Consider the following 19547-nt stretch of genomic DNA (forward strand, 5'->3'; position numbering starts at 1 on the left):
CAAACCCATATATTCCACTTTTATTTGTTATAGTAATTCTATGATATAATTAAGATTATATAAACTGATGATACATGAATGCAAAATAAGAATTACTGATTTGATTAAAATCACATTAAAAGGCTTGGAAAGATTAAATACAGTCAACTCTAAAAAAAATCAAGCATCTACAACATGCTTATATAACATGGATAATCTGCAAATCTAGAAAATGTTTGTTTAGATTGCTTTGAAAATATTAAGGCTTTTACTCTCTTAAATCATGAAGAAATTGTAGATGATGAATTATTGGTGTAATTTAGGCAAAATTGGCAATAAAATATCACCATTGGACGAAAGAAACAAATTATAAAACAAAGCAAATTTTGATTCTACATTTAGCAAATATTAAGAAACAAACGAGTATATATGTAGTTTGAATTAAAACGTGCATAGTTTTAAAAATTATTTTTAGTGATTGTTAAATAAACCTGTCTTGGTGGAATAAGAGGGTTTTAGTGTGCCAGTTTCTGGAAATCCAGAAGAGTCCTGGATTAAAAAGAGAATAATAACCTTTAATTGGAGCTGGTGCTACTAGAACAGGGTTTTTTCTCATTTAGATTTAGCTAACTTTTTTTAAGTGGATTCCTTAGTTCGTAGTATGGTAAAAATACCAGAGAATTTTGCTTAGAATATTTAAATTGAAATAATAGTTTTCGGCATGTATAAATGAGATGATATTAGTCAGGGTTTCCTAACTAGATAAAAATCTCAGATTTTTCAGCAGTAAGCTTTAAATGATGACCATATAAAACTCACAGAATTATTGAGATAATTAAATGGGATTATATATATGCAAGATGTTTCTAAAAATATGCATCACAAAAATTTATTACAACATACTTTGTATTTTGAAATAATGTTTTCTGCTTACTTAAAAGCACTCAGATCTAACTTATCTGCTCTGAGTGGTAAGAAGGAAATGAGAAATAAGCTAAAGTAGAAGCATCATACAATGTAATCTTTCCATAAATTTACTTAGAAACGGAATGACAAAGGCCAACCCAGTGATTCTAAATAACCTTCTGCAAATTATGTAAGTTCTGTTTGCACTGGGCTTGCTCAAGACTCTGCCTGATTCCCATCTTGTATAGGTATTTAAATTATTGTCTTTCTGTTTAGCAAATCTCATCTCTCTCCTTTTAAGCTGGCCTTTCTCGGCCATGTCTGAATAGCATTTCTGTCATGGGTAGAATCATACCTTTGCTAGGTAATTAATTGACCACATTAGTTAATCAGATGAATCCCAAACCTTTGCTGCCAGTCCCTGAGTCGGATCAAAGCCAGGGGGCCTGGCCAGGCCAATAGTTACTTTTATATTAAGTTACTTTTGACCACCAAGAAACTATTAATCTTTTGAATCCTTTTTTTTTTCTGGAAATAAACTGAAAGTAATTTGCTATTTAAAGACTCTGTATCTAAAAAATCATTTGATTGTCTTAGTCAAGTGATTTATATGTATTTAATCTTGGAATGTCATATTTAAAGAAGACAATATGAAGATTGTTTTCGTTGTAATTTTTAAGTGTATGGGTTTTGGTAGTAATGATGTGTTTTGGTACCATGTTAATGAAACAAATGAATACAAACAAAGGACACTCTTAAAATGGAAATCTTTTGAAATTCAAGAATGATTTTACTCATCAGGCATTTTTGTCATGTACAAAATCCTTTGGTCTTGGATAATAAAAGCACAATATTTTTGTAATCAAGTCAGTAATCCTTTCAAGATGAAAATAGACCTTTTGGCTGGACAAATATGAAAGATAAATATCCTTTAGAATTTATTGGAATTTTGAAAGCATTGCCAAGGAAATGTAATTGACAGTACAAGGTCGCTTGTTTCACAAGGTCCTATCACTTTTTATTATATTGGAAATTTATTCATATCCTGGAGTTTCCATAGTATATGATATATACAATTATATTGTTTCAATTTATTTTTTATGTAGAGTTAGGATATGGATATATGTCACCCAGTTCTACCCCTGGCTATTGGATAATAACAGTTCAAATCAGGGATCAAGCTCCATTACAAATTTTCAGCCTTAAATCAGCGTAGGGACAGTACATGGTCTAGTCAAACCACACTGTTAAAACTCGGGATCAAGATAAAAAGTTCACTTTCTAAGACACTATAGAGAGGATGTATTTTTGGATCTAGAGACATGGCCGATTCTAAGAAGGATATTCTAGGTTCCTTCTAAGGAAACACTAGTACAGTTGTTTAGAGCACAGCAGTTCATCTCTGTCTAATTTCTAACCTGTGTATCAGTTATACAGGTCTGCTTTCTTTTCTTTTAGAACTCAGGTCCTTCCTTGGATGAAGGTCTCTACTTCCTAGAGTCTATCAATCAAAAGACCTGGGGTGAAGAGTTCCCATCTTACCAGCAGCCTAAATATTTGATCTTGAAAATATTTACTACCTGAAAAAAATTCTTCCCTGGCCGATGGGGAGTGGTCCTAACTTGTGGTCTCTCCACAGAATTATCCCCAAAGAAAACAATAATGTAACTCATATCATGTTTTCCATATTTTGAGTTATTTAGACTAAAACAGATCATACTTTTTTAATGGTTTTCTCAAGGAGAGTTAGAGGCAAGGCCTGACATTTTTTGGCAGCATTGCAGGTCTCTATTCTAGAACATCTATGGGCAATTTATATTTCTTTATGAACATTCAACGGTTTGCAGAGACAGCACAAAATTAAAATACTGCTCTTTCTCCAAAGATAGGTCAATACAGCCTGTGTTCCTAAAGCCCAGGGAGTGAGGTACCAGGTTGGCTTCAGAATAACACAGAAAGCTTATTAAAACAGACTCGTCTGTTTCACACACAGAAATTGTTGTTTGGTAGGTTTTCTGTGGGACTCAGGAATATGAGGATACATATTTTAAGGTGCCACAAGTGGGTTTAAAGCTAGCCAAGTTTGGGAAAAACTAAGTTGACCTTTTACATTGTCATACAGAGCCAGTTTCACAAATACATGATTTCAGAAGACTGTCACTGGGGATTTTCCTATTACAAATGATTAGGCTGCAACCAAATTGAATTCAAAACTCCTCTGCAAAATATAGCCTTTCTCAGTTTGAACTCTGAATTGATTTTGAGGATGGGTGCTTTTATACTTCTTATCCAATTTTAAAATTTTCCAAGACTTTGACTCTAAGTTCCCTGTACTTCTCCTCTTCTCACTTCCCTCTGATTCTTTTAAGAAAATTGTTTTCCGATCATATGGACTAAGAAAAGCAGCTCAGACCTGCGGTAACAGTAATTCCTTCCATGTCTTGAATCACGTTATTAAATGTACGTTCTTATAAAAAATAACTGACTTAAACATCAGCGTAATGCACATTTTATTTTCCCCATTGTCACTTTTTAAAAGATCTGCCAAACATCAAGATCTTATCCTTGTTTTAGCTAATTAAAAGTGATGGAATTTTAAAGTTAGGAAATACGCATTTAACTATAAATAAATGGGAAGAAAACCTTTATCAAAATTAGGCAAATTCTGTACATTGTTAATAAGCTGAGAAATAGACTACTTTTTAAAAAGAATTCTTTTAGCTTTAAACAATATTAGAAGACTGGAAAACTTATGGCAAATATTTACATATACAAGTGTTTTTTTGGATTATTTCAGTATACAAATATGGTACTTTGTTTTCAATAATGGATTGCAATCTGGGATTGGAAAATCTACATTCTAATCTTTGTTCTGCTACAGATTTGCATAGTCTTCGAAAAGTCATGGACTTCATTTATTCACTGAACAAACTTTTTGAGTGCTACCATGTATATCAGGCTCTTTTCTCATAATATGAGACAATTATTTTTTTTCCTTTGTAACACGTAGGGACTTAATCAGCTTGTATTCGATGTCTCCTTCAGCTTTAAAACAATGAATTTAGGATAAAATCTATCCTTTCTCTTCATAAGAATTACCGAGGCGGCTTGGATTTTCTCTGGAGAGCTGAATTGCAATCAGATATTTGAGAAAAGATGTGAAAGCAAGCAATAACTCCCTTAGAATTGCTAAAGGTCCTCTGATGATTGTAACGGAAAATGAGTCAAATGGCATTTGGAGCTTGAGGGAGAGGTTTAGAGAGGAAGGTGCACCCCAGGGCTCACTCTCACACAGAACAACAGCAAATTGCTGGGGTTGTCACAGCAACAGGAGCAGAGTGGCAGCTGCCCTGCAGCACTGAAAATACCTGATACAACACAGTACCTGGAGAAGTAGAGCCAGAATGAGTGAAGCTCCAGACACACACACGCACATGCACATACACGCACACACGCACACAATGCACACAGACACACGTGGACACACACACGAAGTCTGTAAAGTGGGCAAGCCAGGCCAATGTGATTCTTCTCTTTGGATAATACTTAGGGCCTCTAGAAGGGACCCCTTCTCAAGTGTGGAGGTCCTAATTGTCAGTAAAAGCCCGTTCTTCAGCTATACTTTTCAGGACTCCAGTGACTGTCTTTCCAGAGTGGACTGTCATTCAGGAATATGCCATGTAGTCAGAGAACACTGATTCTTTTCTGAAGGTGGGTCCAGGCTCTTACTGATGAGAGAGGCCCTATTTGTATACTTGGAGCTGTGACAGTGCAGAAGGCACGGGAGTCACATTTTCATAAGTCTTGGGTAGTAATCAGTGCATGATCAAGGTCAGTGCTACAGATGTGGAGCTTATGAAGCATGGATATTTAACCCCTGGGTGGGCTATTTAATAGTTACTTCAAACTGCAACTAACAATAGGAGTATTATAGTAAGGGGGAATTTACATATATTTCAAAGATCTGAGTCCTCATTCAAAAGAGATAGACATAGTATTGAAGGGAGATTATCTCAGGGAACATCAAAGGCAAATGCCAAGAGGCAGGACCAGACTTGGATGGTCGAAGAATAGAAAGACTGCCTTGTGGATAGAGTCAGTGATCATGGAGGAGTGAAGTACAAGGTGAGTGTGGGAGGATGGATGAGTCTGTTAGCAATGAGGATGGAGTAAAATGGACACATTTATAATACACAGGAAGAACACTGGTAGATTATAGTTAGTGAGAAGGAGAGAAAATTGTTGGTACCTAGGTTATCAGCTTGACCAACTGGGTAGATGGCAGTAAAATTTAATGAAATAAGGAAAAATAGAAAACCAAAAAACAGGCTAAGGAGGTGGGAGCCAAGATGTTTTTTGGGCTATTATCAGAAAATTAAATAAATCTCTGGAAGAGACTAAAGTCTCAAAATAGTTACAAATATAAATAGGAAAATAAGAAATAACAAATATGTGATTTTGATAACGTAGGAAAAAGACGACTTAGATAATAGAAAACATCCATATAATTGATTAATCATTAAAAAAATTAGCTGGAGTCCTGCCTCATGTCACATACAAATTAACTCCAGATGAATTAACAACTTAACAAATGGTTTGGGACAACTAGATATCTGTATGGAAAAGGAGACTTTTAATCCTTACCTCATGCTATATGCAACAATCAACTCAAAATGGATCAAAGACATAAATGTAATATTTAAAACTATTAAATATTTAGAAGAAAACATAACATAAACTCTTTCTGACATTGGGAATAGACAAGATTTCTTACACGTGACATAAAAGGCAAAAGTGGAAAAATTGGTAAAATGCCTTCATCAAAATTAAAAGCCTTTGCCAGTTGAAAGACACAGTTAGGAAAATGAAAAGACTAGCTGCAAATTGCAATAAAATATTTGCAAAGCATATTTCTGACAGAGGGCTTGAAACCAGAATATACAGAGCAGCGGTTTCTGGCCTTTTTGGCACCAGGCACTAACGACTGGTTTCATGGAAGACAGTTTTTCCATGGACTGGGAGTTGGGGAGATGATTTTGGGAAGATTCAAGTGAATTACAGTTATTAGGCACTTGATTTCTATCAATAAGTAAAAAGTAATGGCAAAAACTGAAATTACTTTTGCACCAATGTATTATATTGTAATATATAATGAAATAATTATATAACTCACCATAATGTATAATCAGTGGGAGCTCTGAGCTTGTTTTCCTGTAACTGGAAGGTTCCATCTGGGACTGATGGGAGGTAGCGACAGATCATCAGGCATTAGATTCTCACGAGGAGCATGCAGTCTAGATCCCTCACATGCATGGTTCAAAATAGGGTTGTGCTCTTATGAGAATCTAATGCTGCTGCCCATCTGACAGGAGATGAAACTCAGGAATTAATGCTCTCTAGCCCACTGTCACTCACCTCTTGCTGTGTGTGGCCTGGTTCCTAAAGGGCCATGGACTGGTACCAATCCATGGCTTGGGGTTAGGGAACCTCAATCTAGAGTATATACAACTTAATAATAAGAAAAACAACCAAATTTTTACAAAGGGAAATAATTAAATATTTCACCTATGAATGGCAAATGTAAGCGTGTGAACAGATGTTTAATATCACTAGTCATCGTGTAAATTCAAATCAAAATCACAATGACAAAACTCTGCACACCATTTAAGTGGGTAAAATTAGAAAGTATGATAATACCAAGTCCTGGAGAGAATGTGGAGTAACTGAAAATTCTAAAATTTCTGGTAGAAATGCAAACTGTCACAACCACTTTGAAAGACAGTATAGCAGTGTTTTATAAAGTTAAACATACACTTACCACACAACCTAGAAATCTCACTTTTAGATGTTTACTCAAGAGAAAAATACCTGTATGTTCATACAAACACTTTTATTCAAATGTTCATAACAACATTATTCATAATAAGCAAAAACTAGAAGCAACTGTAATATTCATTAACTGGTAGATGAATAATCAAGTTGTGGGTTTTCCACACTATGGAATACTATTTGACAATGAAAATAAATAATAATATATTTGAAAACACAGATGTATCTCAAATTAAGGAGAACAAACACAAAAGACTACACACTCTATGAATCCATTAACATAAAATTCTAGGAAAGGCAAAGCTATATTGACAGATAGTAGATTAGGAGTTGCCTGGGATCAAGGGTCAAGAGAGGTCATCGATTGTAAAGTGGTAGAAGGAAGTATTTTAGGATGATGGATTTGTTCAGTGTTTTGAGTTTTGTGGAGGTTATGAGACCATGCACCATACAAAATTCATCAAACTGTATGCTTAAAATGAGTGAATTATATTTTACATAAATTACATCTTGACAAAGCTAAAAAGTGAAGAAAAATAAAACACTAAAAAAATTAGGAAAAGCTTTAGTGAACTCTGTAACCTCAGGAAGGGAGCAACTTTCAAAACAAAATAATAAAAGACAGACATATTTGACTACATTAAAGTTTTTTAAATATATTGCAGTATGAGGTTGACAGGAAATAATAAACTACACAAGAATGCTTGTGGCCAGGTGCAGTGGCTCAGACCTGTAATCCCAGCACTTTGGGAGGCTGAGATAGGCAGATCACTTGAGGTCAGGAGTTCAAGACCAGCCTGGCCAACATGGTAAAACCCCATCTCTACTAAAAATACAAAAATTAGCTGGGCATGGAAGTTCATGCCTGTAGTCCCAGCTACTCAGGAGGCTGAAGCAGGAGAATGGCTTAAACCTGGGAGGCAGAGGTTGCAGTGAGCCGAGATTGTGCTACTGCACTCCAGCCTGGGTGACAGAGTGAGACTCTGTCTCAAAAAAAATGCTTGTTGTAACATATGTAAATTGGCAATTGGTAAATATCCCTAATTGGTAATAAGGTCTTTTACATTGTTGTACGTGAGAAAAACAACCTGATTTAAAAAAAATAACCAGAGTGTACAAAGGCTAGGGAGAGAAGATAATGCCCAAATGGCACATAAATGTGGGGAGAAAATTCCCATCTTACTAGTAGTGAAGAAAAAGAATATTAAAGTACAGTGAGATCATTTTTATCCATTAGACCAGTAAAAATTAAAAAGAGCAGTATAGCGACATCAGTGAGAATGCAGGAAAATGGACTATTTTATAACACTGTTGGTGACAGTGTGAATCCCTATAACCTCTGGGGAAATTCATCTGAAAACACATGATAAAATTAGAATGCACATGTCATTTAATCCAGCAATCTCACTTTTGGGACTCTAGCTTCTAGAAAGAAAAGCACCAATACATGAGGATATATTAATATGTACAATAATATGTATTGAAAAATTGCTGGAAGGTGAAAAACAGAAAAAACTAGAAACTATTTGAGCGAGGAAATGGTTGAATAAATTATGATACATATATACCATGGATTACCATATAGATATGTAAAAAATAAGTTAGAGACTTATTGACTGTAAGTGATCCCATGATGTATTTTAAATAAGAAAATCAGGTAGAATAGTAGGATTTTATTTTTGTAAAACCTACACAACCAGAAAACCTGCACAGGTGTGTCTACTATTTCTGAGCTCTGCCTGCTTTGTGAAAAGATAGGATGAGATTGTTGATGTTGGTAACCTTAGGGGATGGGAATGAGGGTGGGAAAAGATGATTAACTTTTTATTATTTTTATTATTTGTATGTCGTTATCTTTGCATTTACATCACTGAGTCCAATAGGAAAGTATTGCTTTTGAAAAATTATAATTCAAAAATAAAGAAAATTCTTACAAAATACATAACATACTCTTCAATTTTAAGGTACCACATATATGAGATGACTACCAATGTGGATAAAAGTTTTGTGGAAAAAGAAGGAAGCCCAACCATAAATATACATATTGATTGTAAGGTGCATTTCTATTTCATAAACTTTCCAAAATGAAAACAAAGCTCACCTTACTGTGACAAAGAGTTTTTCAGGAAAAATAATTCTATACCCTTTACCCCACCTTTTTCCCTTCCTGAGGTGGGGGTAGGTCTGTTAACTACTTTGTATTTCCTCACCTGGGGACACACACACACACACACACACACACACACACACACACCCCTCTTCATCTCCCCCTACCCTCAGCTTAATGGCCTTTTGCATAGTTAAACAATGTTAAATATGAGTGTGGTGAAACAAATTTGGAGGTTCAGACACAGATATGTTTCTCTGGTTAAGAAAGGGAGTAATGGGGCCAGGTGTGGTAGCTAATGCCTGTGATCCCAGCATTTTTAGAGGCTGAGGCTGGTAAATCATCTGAGGTCAGGAGTTCAAGACCAACCTGTCCAACATGGTGAAATCCCATCTCTATGAAAAGTACAAAAATTAGCTGGGCGTGGTGGCAGGCGCCTGTAATCCCAGATACTCAGGAGCCTGAGGCAGGAGAATTGCTTGAACCCAGGAGACGGAGGTTGCAGTTAGCTGAGACTGCACCACTGCACTCCAGCCTGGGCAACAAGAGTGAAACTTTGTCTCAAAAAAAGGAAGAAGAAAAGCAAAGAAAGGGAGCAATGGAGGGGAAAGAACAGTCAGGGAGGCTGGAGGAAGGCTGGGAAAGACAGTTGGTCAAAGAGAGGAACAAGATTTGGAAGTCAGTGGGAAAGAAAACAGCCTTGGTAAAAGATGTCCAATGAAAGTTTTTTCCATTGAGGCAAAATGCTGTTTTGTCACATATTTGTCCACATCCGTGTCTTCTGTGTAATCTATGGTAAAGCTTATGTAGCTTATCAATGATTTGGGAAGTGACCTGCCTTTTAGAAATGAGTCTTGTATAGGGTGAAATCTGAGGATGGCTGTGGGAGTCCAGGCACATCTAGGTTATAAGGGAATTCAGGAGACTTTGGCCTACTGCTCCCATTTTTTTTTTTTAAATTGAGGTAATGGAAGCTTTCAGAGAGATCCTGGACCCTTAGTCTGCAAAGTCATGCAAATTCAATGCACAAATACTTATAACATGAAGAATTATATGCAGAATTTAACTTGTGGATTAAGGCAGGAAGTGGGAGGAAAAAATCACAACACTCAAATACAGTAATCAGTCTTGGCTCCCAAATTGAATTTCAAAGGCTAAAAATGTAATGAGTAATTTAAGGAGTTTTGTTTCCACTGATATCTCTCATTTAATGAGGCAACGACCACAGTTACTAAACAAAACCAATCTGAAGCCAGTTAGACCACATTTCCTAAAACTCCAGTAATAAACATTGGTCAAAATAATGATAAACTTGACTATTCCTGATTATATTTTCAGTGACCTAAATTGATCATTCAATTATTGCTTTTGGTTTTATTTTTCAAATAACTTTTTTGTTGTTGTTTATTGCTGTAATCATTAAAGCAGTATACATCCATTGTAGAAAATAAGAAATTGCAAAATATGCCAGAATACAAAAAAGAAGAAAATATGTTTGGTCTATTTTATGCATAAAAATATGATCATTTAAAATTATAATGAAAAATATTAAGCATAATATTTTTTACTAAATAGAAGTATATTCACTTTATAAATGTTTATTAAGTGCTCATATGGTAACGGAAGAAAATTCAAGATCAGAAATAAGTGTTCAGATGAGGAGAAACTTTGTCAATGTAGATCACTCCAGCCAGAGGGTAAAATTACTTATGCTTATTCATTCTCCATGCATCACTGAATACAAATTATTGTATTTATGGACAGCTAATTATTTTCATTGCATTTGATATTTCCTTAGAGTGGAGGTGAGGATGGGAAAGGAATGTATTATAAAATGCTTAATGTTTAGAGAGGCTGTAACTTTCCATTTATCTAATTTTGTGTATTTAACCCTGCATTACTACCTTCTAAATTCAGTCTGCAGTTATTTATCAAAAACAGAAACAAAATCCTGCAGTTTTAAAATTTCATTTTATTTTTTTAAACTTGCAACATTTTAATATACTCAATTATGCAAATATATTTGCAGATTGACAATGAGTGTAAGGCAAATGCATGTATAATCACCTCTCAGATCAAGAAATAGAATGCAAGGGACATGCTAAGTCCTCAAAACCTCCGCTTCCCATTCTATCCAACTCCTCCCACCCTATGTGTAAACATCGTATTGACTTTTAAAGTCATCTTATTTTTTTCTGTCTTTTCATGTAAATGTAGCACCTGTGTAGCTATTCTTCAACAAGGTAGCTGCTTCAGAATTTTATATTAATATAATATAAATATAGCAATTATTTTGCTTCTTGCATACTTAGCATAATACAGTTTTTATATTCTATATAAAATTATATATTATAGTCTATATTAAGCTAAATATTGTATATTTAAAATATATGGCATATAGTATATAATTTTATATAGAATATTTAGCTTAATATAGAACATATCAATTATTTTTTCCTGCATATATTGCTTAATATGATATTCCTTAAGATTCATCCATATTGTAGTATATGACTGTATATCTTACATTTTTTATCATTTAGAATTTTACTGTATTGATATATGCCAATTTTTACAACCTTGTAAATTGACATGAATTATTTTCAATTTTTATCCAAAACTATGCAGCTGTGAACATTCTTATGAGTACATAATTCTTGGCACATATGTACATTTCTCTAATACCTAAAAGTGGAATTTCTGGGTCTAAGAAATACACATCTTTCATCTTTTGGAATAAGACACACATGGTTTTCCGAAGTCATTATATTCGTTTATACTCCCACAAACAGTATATCCAATTTATGATTGTTCCAATATTGGTAGCATTTAGTTTTATCTGATGTTCTTATTTTTAGCCAGTCTGCATAATAGTATATAATTGGGATTTAATTTTGCATTTCTCTGATTGCCAAAGGGTCTGATTACTTTTCATAGATCTATTTTTCATTGTTTTTTTCTTCTTCCATGCCTGTTCAAGTGTTTGATTCATTTTCCCAATGGATTGTCTGTACTTTCCTTATTGATTTCTGTAATTAATCTTTTTATTAAGTGATTGTTGTAGATTCACATGCACTTGTAAGAAATAATACAGAATGATCCCATTTACACCTCAGTCCAGAGGTCCGCAACCTGTTTGGCACCAGGGACTGGTTACTTGGAAGACAGTTTTTCCATGGTGGTTGGGAGAAAGGGGATAGTTTTTGGATGAAACTGTTCCGCCTTATTATCAGGCAGTAGAGTCTCATAAGAAGGTTGCAACCTAGGTCCCTCACATGCCCAGTTCACATTAGGGCTCCTCTTCCTATGAGAATCTGATGCCGCTGCTGATTTGACAGGGGGTGGAGCTCAGGGGTTATGCTGGCTCCTCTGCCACTCACCTACTATGTGGCCTCTTTCCTAACAGGCCACAGACCAGTACCAGCTGGCAGACCCCTGCTTTAGTCAGTTTCCTGCAGTGGTAGCAGCTTGCATAATTATTGTATAATATCACAATCAGGAAATTGACATTGATGAAACCCAATTGTATTATTAGGATTTTCCATTTTGGATGTACATGTACCTATATGTATAGGTGAGTGAGTTTAGCTCCATGCAGTTTTATCACTTGTGAAGATTGTGTATTCACCACCCTGGTCAAGACACTGAACAATTTCATGATCGCAAAACCCTCCCTATTATTGCCCATTTCTAACCCTACCCAACTTCATCTTTCTTACTCATCTCCCCCTGCCTGCCCTGAAAAGCACTAATCTGTTCTCAGTTTCTATAATTTTGCCATTTCGAGAATGTTTTATAAATGGAATAATGCAGTTTTGAGATTGGCTTTTTTTCTACTTAGACGAATTGTCTGGAGATTCATCTTAAGTTGTCTGTTTATTTATTTACTTATTTTTAATGCAAAGTTCCATCAGACCCGTGGCAATCTTTTCTGAATTTTCTCCTTTGTGATATACTATCAATTTTTTCCCAATACTGTCACTAGTAACTATTGCATGTTTATATACACTGTGCTCAGTGAGTTCATTTTTATGTTTTTTTTTCTGTCTAAGTCACAACACTGTGAAATGTTGCCACATATATGTATATTACTTTCTGTTAGTGCCCTGTAAAACTGAGATTCTGTTTGGCTTTAGTGAATTTGCTTTAAGGCAAGGTCATTCAAGTATTCTTCAGAAATAACATTAAAAAAAAAAAAAAAAAAAAAAAGAAGTCCCTCAACATGGGATCAGGCTACATCATTAAAATAACCACTATTTAAAAATGTTTTAAAACTTTCTATTTCTTTCTCAAATATTTCAGTTTATTAAACTATAGTTTTCAATTCATTGCCTTGCTTTGAACATAGATTTCAAAGTATGAGTAAAACAGTAGTAATAGTGCACATTTATTCCTTAAAATTATCTAGTTCTTAAATTCTGCATGAATGGCAGAAATATTATGTTTTCATTGATTTTATTTTTTAGCCCACTAAGATATCAACTTGTTTCTCAGGTTCTGGAATAAGCACAATGCCCAACATTCCATTAAGGTTCATTGATAAAGTGAATAAAGCTTCTAGATTTTTGTGCTTATTCTTTAACTAGAATCTGGAGTTGCAAAAACAAAGGGTGTATTAACACAAATGTCGCTTCTTGTTATTGACAGGTTAACAATCATCTGCAAATCTTTAAAACCAATGATCGGAAATTGAAATGGAACATAAAAGAAACAATCAAAAATCCTCTAAAGCAAACAAATACTCGCTTTTAAAACTTCAAGAGAACAAAAGTCCTTTTTAGCCTCCTGATTTAAAAGTCTAATTTCCCTTTTAACCTATCTAAGCACTTACACATAAACACACCATTCATCACAGGGTCCTCAAAATTATTTTGGGAAGTTAGGTTGGGAATTGGAGACAGAATTCCTTTAGTGTATTCTAATGAGCTAACAGCTGTGACACATAGATTATTGACTGCCAGAGCTTGAAGTCACCCTAGAAATCATCTTCTTAATTGTAAAGATGAGAAAGAGGAAGGAGATTGAGGAAAGGTGGTTGACTTATCCAAGGATACTCTCCTTGGTAGTGGCAGGGCCAAGTTCAGATCCCAGACAGATTAAGCCATGTTAGGATTACTCTATTTGACACAAATCATGGAATGCTAATCTAAAAGATGCTTTGCCTTCTGATTTAGCCAATTTGTGTTGGTCTCCCACTCTGCATCAGGCAATGCACCAAGCACTGTATACAGAGTGAATAATGTACTGTTTTATGTAGATATGGATAAGGCAATGTCTCACTCGCTGTGAAACTTGCCAATTTCTGAGAAGGTAGACAAGTACAAGATGCATTACTATAGACTGTGTTAAGTGCTACAGCAGGGACATGCACAAAATGCTGAGAAATCACTGTAGGGGGACTCACAGAAAGTTTATTGTAATGCATTTGTCATGTCTCTCCAAGTCACTGAATATATCTTTCAAGAAAGCTGTGGTGAGAAGGGATATGCCACATAACCTGCTCCGAACCTGACAGAAATGACCTGTGTCTCCAAGGTATTTCTAGTTCCATTGTGATATGTAGACTTATGAGTTAGTGATTCCTTTTGGTTTATTGTTTAAAAACCACTGAAATAATAATCCTCTAAAAATAAGCCTTGGTGTGGATCCAGAGATGCAGAACGATTTGGATGTTTGACAAAAAAATAATTATAGAAAAAAGTACATTTTGTCTTTATAGGATGGCGCGAAGAGGATTCTCACATACATCCGGGAGTCATTTTTCAGTTTACATCCACAGTCAGTAATGTCTCACACCTTTAACTTGTCCATGACATTTTTGCTCACATAAGAGAATCGTGGCTTTACTCTGTTAGCCACTTTTCCCTGTCTCCTCTTTCTTTCCTCTAAAAATGCAAACAAATAGAACCTGGTGTACTTCTTTTCAATTTTCTTTATCCATCACATTGCAAGATATTCATTCTTGTACTTTTGCTTTTCTTCTTTTGATTTCCCAGTTGTAGCTGTTTTTAGAGCCTCCCATCAGATGCCTACAACCCACCTCAAACCAGCCATAGCAGTTCCCAAGCACCCCGACAGCATACTATCTCAGTCTTCTGCTGCCTCTCTCTTCATAGCCAAGAAAGCTTGCACAGCTCCTGTGCAGGCAGCCATGAAGTGGAGGGAAGTCCATGCCTCCAGGCAAATCCTTAACCAACAGGAGAATTTAATACCTCAGCTTCTTGATTTTTGTTGGGAAAATTCCAAGAGGCAGTCCACATAGCACCTTAGATTTATTGAGCACTCATTGCTCATAGGAATAAGCAGTTCAATAATGGTCCTGCTATTGTCTTCTTTTCAGCTACCTGTAACTATTGCTTACTCATTACTGGTGATCTGTGTCATCACCTTCAAAATTAACTAACTATACCCAAATCCTTATTTCAGCTTTGCTGTTAGCGACTCAAGATGCTTTGGAATTCTGAACTTTTTTTTCCTCTAATTATCATCTATACTCTTGTTTAATATGTGATCATGATTGTTTTGATAATAGGATAATCTTTGTTCTGGAACTAAGCCATTGAAACGTGCCGTATACGAAACCATTTAAAATAGTTACATGTCCATTATTTGCTAAGCTGTATATTAAAAATAGCGACACTAAGTCATTCAGTGATGTAAATGGAACAACCTCATAGGACAAGTTGACCAAGAAAGTTGTGTTAGCTAGAACATAGCTTTCTGTACTGTTTTTCTTCTCCAAGGTGTAACTGAAGGTAGGTCCATCCATTTGCTGCTTGTAGAGTCCAGTGACAAGAGCAAGGTATGGTAGAAAGAAAGTGACTTTATTGACCAAAACTAGTAATGTGGAAATGGTCAGATTCCCATCCAAAGTAACCACTCTGCATCTCTGGGGAGATAACCAGGGTTTGAAAAGGGGAACTTGATCTAAGATGCATGCAGGAATTTCACTGAGTGCAATGTCTATGTCTCCCTTTCGGTGCCTGTTGGGTCTCAGTCCACCTGGAATACAGGCTGGTATCATCCCAACAATGGCTGGGTTGTAACTAGCTACTCTGAGATAATCTCAGGAATTTTGCAGCTGGATCTCAATACTTGGTCTGTCTGTTTCAAGACTAGCCCCTGGAACATCTTAGTAAGTGCATACTTAGATACTAGCATAGAGTTAGATAAATGTAAAGGAAGGATATGATGGAAAAGGGAGGGACATGCAGTCTATTTCAAGATTAAAGGAAAAAGCTTCTGTAGTTGGCTTCAAGGCTTTGTCTTGTAACTAGGGAACAAAAAGAAAAGAAAGCTGTAAAAATGCGTTTTGAAGTCAAGCTGCTTGGTTACAAAAGGACTACGTTAGAGAGAGCGTGTGCCATATTTGCAGCAGTTCTACTTGTATTACTGCTCAGTTTTTTGCTTCCATGTATTTGTTAAGGAACTGTCAGTTTTAGGTGAAAGCTTCACTATTATTTTTCCCCTAATTGTAAAGGTAACATATGCCCATTGTAGAAAATATAGGATAGCCAGAAAATCACAAAGAATAAAGCTACAACTATGTATAATTCCATATCCCAGAATTAACCACTATTGATATTTTACTAAATGCCCTTTTAGTTCTAAGAATGTGTATAGAGAAAATAGTAAAGGTGGGGAGAGGTGAGAGAAGAAACAGGCTTTATTTCTAGTTTTCTGTCCTACTTTTTCTCACCTGGCAGCATCTTCTGTCATTAGGAAAGCATTTTTTACCAAGAACCTTTTAAAAGCCCACAATTTATTCTTAATATTAAATTGTCTAATTTTCTATTATTATAATAACACTGGGACAAATATATTTTGGGTATTAATATTAAAAGCTATGATGTATCCCCTATATAGAGCCCTGGAAATAGGATAAGTGGTTAAAAGTCAGGTGTATATATCATGGTCTCAATGCTTATTATCAGGGTGTTCTATGTTTTCTAATTTACCTTTCCTTGCATGACCACCTTCGTGGGTGTGAGATGTACAGTTGCTTAGGAACCCATGCTTAGAGGGTCTCATGCTTAGTTTAATGTTTCTTGTTCTTGCCATTGTGAAATTATTCATGATTTTTGAAAAAGAGATCCTTCCTATTTATTTTGCACTGGACCCCATAAATTATTTAGCTGGCTCTTGTTCCATGAGAAAACTAGAAGAGTAAATTACCCTCATGTTAAGAGTATTTTGTAATGGGAGATATGAAAAGTATGTGAAAGCAATGATTCAGATGGAAATCTCATTTTTCTAATATCCTTTCCCTTATTCTCTATTTCTCGTTGGATATTGTGTGTATAAATCTAGGCAATATTTTTGGTTTCATATTCCATGGGGGAGGTGAAACTGTTTTAGCTAAGTAGGTTTATTCAACAGCTGAAGTCAGTATGACTCTGAACACAAAATTCAGCCATGTCTTGCCTTGGCTGCTTATGTCCTTATGTCACTAGTTTAACTGGTTGAGTCTCCCAGGTCGTTCCTGGGCTAACAGTTAATTCAGTTTTGTTAGGTGGGAAATAATACCCATATCTGTATGTACCACATTGTCTTGAAAGTAATATTGAGACTGGCAAATGTAGAATAAGAAAAGGTGGGGGGGGCGGATATAAGACAACAATATGGTCCAAACAGCATTACAATAAGAACAAACTGAGAAATATTTATATAACTGCATCATCCATATCTATATTTATGTCTTTTTAGTTATTATTTTAATGTAGTAACAATTTTAGAGTAGTTTTCATAAGCTTTAGCTTTAAGCCTATTTGTCTGTTTTATCAGAAATACTTGAAGCTATTTTCCTTATTTTACTTTAGTCAGTTAAGCCTGCTCTGATTATTGGCAATGTTTTTGAATTTTAATAATTTCTGTGAGGGCCAAATTAGTCACATTTTTATCAAGCACTTCAATTGACTTGATTATTGGTTCTCTTCAATCATTTCCTATTTTTTTTTCACCATTCCATGCCCTACATAAAACCAGCTACATAGCAGTCCTTTCCTTGGTTGGCATTTTGTAATTAGTATTTACCAGGATTTTACATTGCAAGTTCTAGAACCTAAATTATAATCCTAAACTGAAAGTAGGTAATGTAGTGGCTAATGGAAAGACTTAAGCTTGGCCTGACAATATCCTTATATTGTAAGAGTTATTGTGTGTTCACGTAAGGACAGCCCCACCAAGGAAGGGATGCTAGCAGAGAAAACGTCATGCCTACTTCACTGAGCAATCCAAGACCAGCGTTGCTTTTTTCCAGGACTCTGCATTGAGGTTATAGATGCTTTTTACTGTGGATCCAAGTCTTAGCACAAAAATATCAAACAGTGATACTATCCTAACTTGGCGTCACAACAATTGTTTCATGTAAAAACCGCTTAAATATAAAGTAAATATAAAATAAAAATACCTTGAAAATATGGCTCAATATATAAAATTGGCCTTGGCATTTGGCAATAAATTTAAAATGTATAAAATCAAACGAACTTAGAAAATGGCCAATATTTACCAATTTGACAAAATGACTTAAGAGCGCATAAAGTTTAAAGATATTACTGTTTTCTGAGAAAACATCAATCAATTGATTTAAGGATAATTGACACAAAAAATCAACACGTTCATTTAAAAACTCTAACCAAACAACAAAAACAGTTATGACTGAAATATATTCAATATTATTTAGATATTTAAAGCAACTATAAACCTCCCAAAATTCTAAAAACGGGGAAAGTGTTTAAAATTATAAAAATTATTGCACAACTGTCTCATGTTATTTTAAAATTGCAGTTATATAAAAACCAGTGATGGGGAAAATTTATTTTTAACCAACTCAACATTTCGACCAATTTTGTTTTAACTACTCCATTTGCAGTCATTGAACAGAAGCACAAAGCTTAAAATTGGAGAATGGTGGTGATAATGTACATTAAAAATTTCCAGAGTAACAAAAACCTTCATCTACAGTAGTTTTTCTCTATTGCCTTTTGATGAAATAATACAATTCCACTCTACTTCTTACAAACTTTGCATTTAGTCACCTTATTTATTTTTATTGTCATTACGGTTCCCTTTGTTCTGATTCTTCATAGAAAGCTCGTATATGTATCACTCAGGTCACATTATTTGTGGTGATATATATACATATGGGCTATAATCAAAATACAGTCTTCTTATGGGTAGAGAAGTTGAACATAGTCCATATCATTCTATCTTGGTATAGTATATTTCTCTCTGTACCCTCCAGCTTCATTATCATCTTCAGAAAAAAATTTTTAAAGAATGTGTCAAAATAAAGTTGACTTCTACATAATTTCAAAGAATCACATTTATTTTTAAAATTTCTTAAGCTCAGATTATTTTAAAAATACACAAATTATAATCCATAACTAAAAGTAGGTGATGTAGTGCTAATGAAAATATTTATGCTGGACCCTGAAATTGATTTCAGGGCTGCTGCAGATGCCAAAATCTGAAGTTGTTGAAGTCCCTTATAAAAAATTGCATAGCATTTACATGTAACTTACACACACCTCTTATATACTTTAAATCATCTTTAGATTACTTATAGTACAATGTATAATATTTAATATGATGTAAGTGATATGAAAATAGTTGTTATATTTATTCCTTAAAATTTTGTATTATTTTATATTGTGTGTATGTGTGTTTTTTTTTTTCTTTTCAAATATTTTTGTTTGGTGGCTAGCTGAATCTTTGAATGTGGAAC

The sequence above is a fragment of the Callithrix jacchus genome, chromosome 1 (genome assembly GCF_049354715.1).
Source record: "Callithrix jacchus isolate 240 chromosome 1, calJac240_pri, whole genome shotgun sequence".
Taxonomy (NCBI): Eukaryota; Metazoa; Chordata; class Mammalia; order Primates; family Cebidae; genus Callithrix; species Callithrix jacchus.